Source organism: Mercurialis annua, linkage group LG8 (assembly GCF_937616625.2).
Source record: "Mercurialis annua linkage group LG8, ddMerAnnu1.2, whole genome shotgun sequence".
Classification (NCBI taxonomy): Eukaryota; Viridiplantae; Streptophyta; class Magnoliopsida; order Malpighiales; family Euphorbiaceae; genus Mercurialis; species Mercurialis annua.
Window position 1 is genome coordinate 42,423,711 of NC_065577.1, and position 8,284 is coordinate 42,431,994.

Below are 8,284 nucleotides of genomic sequence, written 5' to 3' on the forward strand. Positions count from 1 at the left end.
TTCTAAGATAAAAAAAATTACAGCAAAGAATCAATATAATCTCTTAAATTGTGACTGAAGGTCAAATAACTCATTTTAAATTATTTTAATTGAGAATTTCTGTAAAAAAATTGAATCAATTAAAGATAGTAATACAATATGAATAAGTTTAAAAGTTGAAATGATCTAATTTTATTATTAATTGATATGAAAATAGAAAATATTGTTCTTAACTTATCCAAAATTTAATTATTATCTTTAATTGATTAAAATAATTAAAAGTGGATCATTTCATCCGTAATTACAAGTTCAGAATCAAAATTGACTCTTTTTAAAAATGTTTCTTAAAAAAATTAGGTAAAAAGATTAGAATGGGTTGGAATATTTGGTAATGTCCATTAGTTTTACCTGTTTTGGAACAAAAAGTTGGTTTACCTTGATGATGATAAGATTAAAATACAGGATGAAAACGACAATAAAGTTGGAATATGATTGAATGTGGACCACTTTGATGGAATATATTTTCCAGAAATACATTCATTAACAATCTTTATATGCTTGAATTTCAAAAAGTTGGTTCAATCAATCATTCAAATGACCAATTTGATAAAGAATATTTCACCATCCATCATGACACAGGTGGCAATCTTCAACTGATTAAAAGGTTAAGATCATAATTAAGAATATTAATCAATATGAAATTTTTATCATTTTTTGTAAATAAAAATAGTTTATTTAACATAAATAATTTTTTAGTTTTTTCAAAAATATAGAAAATGTAATTATATTTACTTATAAATACATTTCTCAAAATTTAATAGAAGTTTTTTTTAACTAACCCAAGGGCTTTTTTTAGCAGGCTTATTGTTATGAGCCTAAATACACTCTCATTAGTAGTTCAGCCCAACTTATTTGATGTAGTTTAGCCCGAGATCTGGGTAATTTACACAAATCACTCAAAAGTGCTATTGTGTTATGTTTTTACCTCACAATTTTAATTTTGACAATAATCTCCCAAAAAAATGAAAAACTTTTCACATATCCCTCATAACCCAAAATAAGCTGCTTTTAACATAAAATAAGACGATAATGCCCCCTTCTTCTTCATATAACAATCGTCATTGGCCATATATCAATTACCACTTCTCTGAAAAGAACTCTCTAATCAGTTTCTATCTCTCAAACAGAATCTTCACATGAAATCCGACGCTTTAAAACAGAAACTCCAGACATTGCCAACGATCATCCTGACAGCGAGGTAGATAACGGTGACAAATTGTTGGAGATTCTGAAATTATTTTGTTTGAAGATGAAATCAGTTGACTTTGGGAAGTTTATCACGATGAGGAAGAAAATAATCGAGGTTTTATGAAGTCAGATTTCATTAGCGTTATCGGAATGTGTTGATCCTTGTAGATTCGTGTTACAAGCTATATGAGAGGTTTTTCCGGTGGAAAAAAGGTGCTATAAGAGCATAAATGATTTAGGCTGGGCTTGTGGTTTGACTCTGGAGAATTTGATTCCGGTTGTTGTTGACCCGGTGATTGGAAAATCAAGACTATCAATGACGCCGAATGTTAAGCGGAGGCATTTGATTACTTTTGGTATTGTTAATAAGAAGGATGTTGATTTGTATATAAAGCTTGCTGTTGGTTCTTCTTGGCATAAACAGATGCCTAAACTTGCTGTTTCTCTTGGTTTGTGTTCTAGAGTTTGTTCTCAATTTTTGAATAATAAATGATAGATTAATTATATATGAGTTTTTGTTGGTAGTTTCATTGGTACTTGCATGAATTAATGTAAATATTGAAAAGAGATGAATAATAATAACAACAGGGCTTCTACCAAAAATCCCCATTTTGTGCTTTTAATCTATGGCAATTGGACTTGAAAAAGAGAAAATAGGTTTTTGTTGTTCATCAATGAGTAAGCAGTACGTATTTATAGAAAATAACAATAGGACGAAGAACCATATTCATAGGGACCAATTTTAATAGGGATGTGGACATTATGAAAGACTTGTTTTGATCATATTGGTAGAGTTCATTCACCACTTGCAGAAATAAAGATCATTTAGAAACTTCAACTTTGCACAATATAACTAAATCCTTTCTAACATTTACCATTAAATCAATTAAAATTGCTTGAGACTATCAAATAAATTGTTTTTAGTTTATGTGAAGAGTTGACATTAAGCTTTGTTGAGTTTAAATTAAATTGATATAGGTTCATATAAGGTTCACATCAGGTTGATTTTTAATTTTATAAACTATCGAATACATTTTATTTAAAAAAGATATTCAATTTATATATATACTAAATCTCAAAATTTTATCTATATAAAATATATGTTAAGATTATAAAGACCAGTAAGACAAATTTATAAAAAAAATGAATTAAAATAGTTCAGTTGATATAGCTTCACATTCGGTTAACATCAAGTAGATTTTCGGTTTTATAAACTGTCAAATACAATACACTTAAAAGAGATATTCATATATTACGCTAAATTTCAAAATTCTCTCTATATAAAATGTCATTTAAAATTATAAAGAACAGCAAGACAAATTTTATTAAAAATTAAATTAAACTAGTTCAGTTGATATACGTTCACATCCGGTTCATATCAGGTTACTTTTCTGTTTTATAGACTATCATTACATTTCACTTAAAAATAGTTATTCATTTCTTATAATAGACTATATCTTAAAATTCTCTCTATATAAAATATCAGATAAGATTGTAAGAACAACAAGACAAATTTTATAAAAAAATGAATTAAGATAGTTCAGTTGATATAGGTTCATATCAAGTTCACATCGAGTTGATATTTTGTTTTATAGACTATCAAATACATTTCACTTAAATGAGATATTCAATTTGTATTTCACACTAAATCTCAAAATTTATCTATATAAAATGTCATTTAAGATTGTAAAGAGCAGGTAGACAGATTTTATTTAAAATTAAATTAAGGCAGTTCAGTTGATATAGGTTGACATCTGTTTCACATCAGGTTGATTTTTTATTTGTATTTTATCAAACAATATATTCAGTTTGTATATTATACCAAATCTTAAAATTATCTCAATATAAAATGTCAGTTAAGATTGTGAAAAACAGTAAGACAAATTTTATTAAAAATTGAATTAAGGTAGTTTAGTTGATAGGTTCACATCAGGTTCACATCAGGTTGATTTTTAATTTTATAAACCGTCAAATACATTTCACTTAAAAGAGATATTCGATTTGTATATTACACTAAATATTAAAATTCTCTCAATATAAAATATCAGTTAAGATTGTAAAGAGCAGCAAGACAATTTTCACTAAAAAATGCATTAAGGTAGTTCAATTGATATAGCTTCACATCAAGTTAACATCAGGTTTGATTTTCAGTTCTATACAATGTCAAATAAAATACACTTAAAAGAGATATTGAATTTGAAAATTACACTAAATTTCAAAATTCTCTATATATAAAATATCATTTAAAATTGTACAGAGCAACAAGACAAAATTTATTAAAAATTGAATTCAACTAGTTCAGTTGATATAAGTTCACATCTGGTTCACATCAGGTTGATTTTCAGTTTTATACACTATTAATTACATTTCACTTAAAAATAATTATTCAATTCTTCTATAGACTATATCTAAATATTCTCTCTATATAAAAATATCAGATAAAATTGTAAAGAGCAGTAAGACAAATTTTATAAAATAAATAAATTAAGATAGTTCAGCTAATATAGGTTCATATCAGGTTCACATTAGGCTGATACTTGGTTTTATAAACTATCAAATACATCAATGAAGTAAGGCATTTAGACATCTATTTTGTCTCTAATTTATACATGATAGACAATATTAAATTTATATTAAATTGATATTAATTTTATATTAAATTCGCATTAAGCCGACATTAGGCTGATATTAAGTTAACATTAAGTTGATATAAAGTTAACATTAACTTGATATTAAGTTTATAATAAGTTCACATTAAATTGACATTAGATTTACATTAAATCGACATCAGGTCGATATTAAATTTATCGGATAAATAAAATTTACAGTGTATTAATTTTGTTTCTGGTTATAAAAAGGGTAATAAACATCAAATAGTAGAAAGTGGTATCCAATCACATACTACCGTTGAATTTAGTGGTAAATTTGCAGGCAAATATGCAATTGTCATCTTCCTACATCACATGCATCCATTCTTCAAGAGAATAGTTTATGTTCATATGGAAGAGATAAATGATGTTAGTCTTCCATCATGAAGGTATTAAAACAATCAAAAAGTGGAAGATATATCATTATAGACAAATAGCAGACAATTTTACACATAAATAATATGAGCTTAATAAAGACAATTTGATATATATTAAATTTAGAAAATTGATAATAACTGCTTCAACTATGTCCTTCAGTTTATTCAAATCATCATTAAATCATTAATAAACTCCAAAAACTCCTCGCTTGAGATTTAACAGCTACTATCAATAGCGATAGGGACTTCAAGACCTCATCTGCATTTTCTTTTTCCTCTCAATGCCTAAATTTTAGAACTTCAAGCAAAATAACAGAACACAAATCTTTCAATTTATTGTAATTAATTTCAAATCTTTCACTACCAATAAACAAGAAATTTCAATTCAATTAAAAATCAACAGCAAATGGATCTTCCCACTAGCAATTGGGTCCTTGGTTCATTTCTTATTAACCACTCTTTCTTTTTTCTCGTCAGATGGTAATCCTTCACTTCCATTATATTGTTCTTCTTTTTCTTGATTCAGTTCTTGATTTGTGGAAATCAAACTTCATTCAATTCCGACCATGTTTCTCCCATCTCCTTCTAAATCCGCTTACTTAATCTATGGATCCTCCGACCACCGGAGGTCCGACCAATGGAGAATAGTTCAAAAGCACCGATAGAGAAGAAACTCAATAATAAAAAAAGATACTATCCAACGAGGGAGGGAGCAGCACAAGAGATCTGACAATCGGCAACAACAATTGAAAGCGGCGATGAAGGGAAGGGAGCATCACCGGAGATTCGACGGTAGATAATAGAAATAACTGTTTGAGAGAAATGGAGAAGAAGAAGTGGGGTGTAATGATTCAGTATGACAAATACACAATAGTCTATATGTACAATAGGGTTAAAATAGGAATGTAAAATATAAAAAGGTAGGCATGAAAAGATGTTTTAAATTTTGAGAGATTTCTGCAAAAAGTTAAAACATGGGTCACTAACATAAACTTTTCAATATTTGAGGGATTCCATGTAATTTTCTCTTTATAAATTTTCTAAGGTAAACAAATTTTGGTTTATGGTGTCTTGAAGCTAGGGGGTGTAAACGGGCCGGGCAGATTCCGAATTAAACCAAATTCGAGTTCAAGAATATTATACATGCTCGACCTCTAACTCGAATGGACCTTAATTTTTAAGTTCGAACTCAAACAATATCCGAACTATTTGAATTCGAACTCGACTATAATTTTAAGTAAAATAAAAATAAAAATAATTATTAAAAAACAAGTACATTAGATGTATGTTAAACTTTTATCACTATAAAATATATAGTATCACCAATTAATGTGATACACCTCTAAATTTAGAGATATCATAAAAAAGTATTTAAATTTTATATACATAAGAGGTATGTTTAGGCTCAAAAAGTCTTACAGGCCTCTATATGTGATATTCGAGCTTGGTTCGAGAAGCTACTATGGCTAGAGCACATCATAGCATATAAATATATTTAAATTAATTCATCAAAAAAATTTATATTTAAATTACAAAATTGATTTATATTTTAATTTTTTTATAACTATTACATATTTGTGACTGATTTAATAACTGAACACTAACAAAATTGGAATAGTTATGCCCCTCTGTCTAAAGGGCATGATTCCCCCTACTTTCATCCATTGGTTATAATTAGACCTGGTAATTTAGACACGATACAATACGAAGTTAAACAAATTTAGATTTGATATAAGTAGATTTGGGTAAACAAGTCAATCCATTCATGACACGATTAATTTTATGTCTAAATGGGTTATACGCATAACATGTTAGACATATTCCAACACGATTAATTAGTTTTAATTAAAAATAATTTATTTTATAATTTTAATATTGTTATTTTTTAATTATATTTTTTTTATAGAATATGTAACTACAATAGTACTTATCTCTATTTATCAAAAGAATTCTATATTTTTTCAAATAAATGTTGATAATATTTAAATAATTAAATGAATTTAAACGTGTCATTTTTACTTGGAATATGTAACACGTTTAGTTAAATGTGTTTATATGTGTCGTGTAATCCGTATAATATATGTGTCGTGTTTGACTTTTGATCAAATCCAATCATTAAACATGTTATATTCGTGTTTAGATAAATCGTGTTTGTATCTAAACATATATTATTCGTTCTGAATTGACAGGTCTAACTTAGTAGTTAGTTGTGTGTAATGTAAATACAGAGATAAAAATTTAGAGTTCCCTTAATGAGTAAGAAGGAAACGAATGGGCTTGTTTTGGAAAGCTCATAGTAAAAACGTATTTGCATTCACAATAACTATTGTTCTTTTCTTCTTATATAATTGAAAGTGTAACCCTTCATTATTATTAAAATAATGTTATACTCTCAAAATTAAATTTACTAAATTATTAGATTTTCATAGGAGGAGAATATACATTATACAAGCTTTTTAGGTAACAAAATTAGAAATCATCATTAACGTTATATATTTTTTATTTTAGAAAATAATAATAATGACAAATTATACACATTGAAACATACGTCATTTGATTTAAACAAAGCAAAAATTATTAATTAAAATTAAATTTCTTCCAATTCCAATAATTTTTTTAATTTTGTCGTTAATTGTTATATTATGTACTAGTGTATACATATTATGTTGAGAAATTTAGTCCGCGGTCTAAGAGATTATCATCAAGTGTTTTTACTATTTGAGATATAAATTATTAGTTTTTCAAATATGTTAAAATAAGAAAAGTGTATTATTTGCCTATCGGGATTAAAGTGCAGGATTGGATTAAGAAAAATAGAATGCTGATATTGATAGGTTATTTGTAATACTCGGTAATTAGATGTTGATATATATATATATATATATATATATTAAGAAAATAATATATTTTTTTGAAAAAGATAATAAATTTATATTTTAAACAAATTAAACTATAATTAATAGAAAATAATTAATAGTGTTTTTGCAAGAAAAATTAATGAAAAACGTATTACACATAAATCAATAAAGAGCAAATTACTTAGAGGTTGCTGATGTATACCATAATTAACAGTTTGATACTTCTTATTTCAAAAGTCTATTTAATGATCCTTCAGTTTTAATTTCGTTAACTGAGAGATCCTTCTGTTAATTTGAGAGACTAAATCGTTTAATGGATTGAAACTCGGGTACTAAATCGTTAAAAAGTGAGGGACCAAATCGTTTAATAAAATTAAAAGTAAGAGACCAAATCGTTTAATAAAATTAAAAGTAACGGATTGAAACTCGAAAGCAACGCATGTCCAAGGGGGGGCACACAATTTTATGTAAAATGTGGTCCTTAAGTTTAAATTTTTGTATAATTAGCCCCTTTAATTTTCTTTTATTATATATATGGTCATTCAATTTTAATTTTTATATGATTGGCGTCTTCTAGTATCTAATTCTGCTCCGCCCATGTATATAACTATATACACATAAAATTATAATTATAAAATAGAGAGAGCCTAAAGATCATATGATCAAAAATTGACACATAACATAACATAGCATTGAGATAATCAACATTTAAAAGAATTAAACAATAATAAAAACAAGACAATTAGTAGTATAATAATATTGTGATGATATAAGTTGCTAAAGAAAACCATGCATCTCGAAAATGAATCTTGAAATAAAATTTGCATGCACGATGCTCATTTAATGCATTGCCTTGGAGCTCTCATGTTTTTCTTAATCTTTTATTAAGGTGGTGAAGATGTCTGTTTTTTTCTTGTAATTTATTTGGTCGACTCAAACTTCCAAAAATTCTCAGAATCCAAACCACTTTCTAATTTTTCTTTCAGTAATTTTGGTCTCTATCTCATCTTCCTAGACCTTATTAGGGTTTTGAAATTTATATAGAATCCAAAATTTTCCATAAAATTGACAAAAATATAAAGTGACTAGTATATTTTATTACTATAATTTTACAGAGAATTAATGAAACAATAAATTTAAGCCAAGGAAATTCTTACTACTAAGTCCATATCAA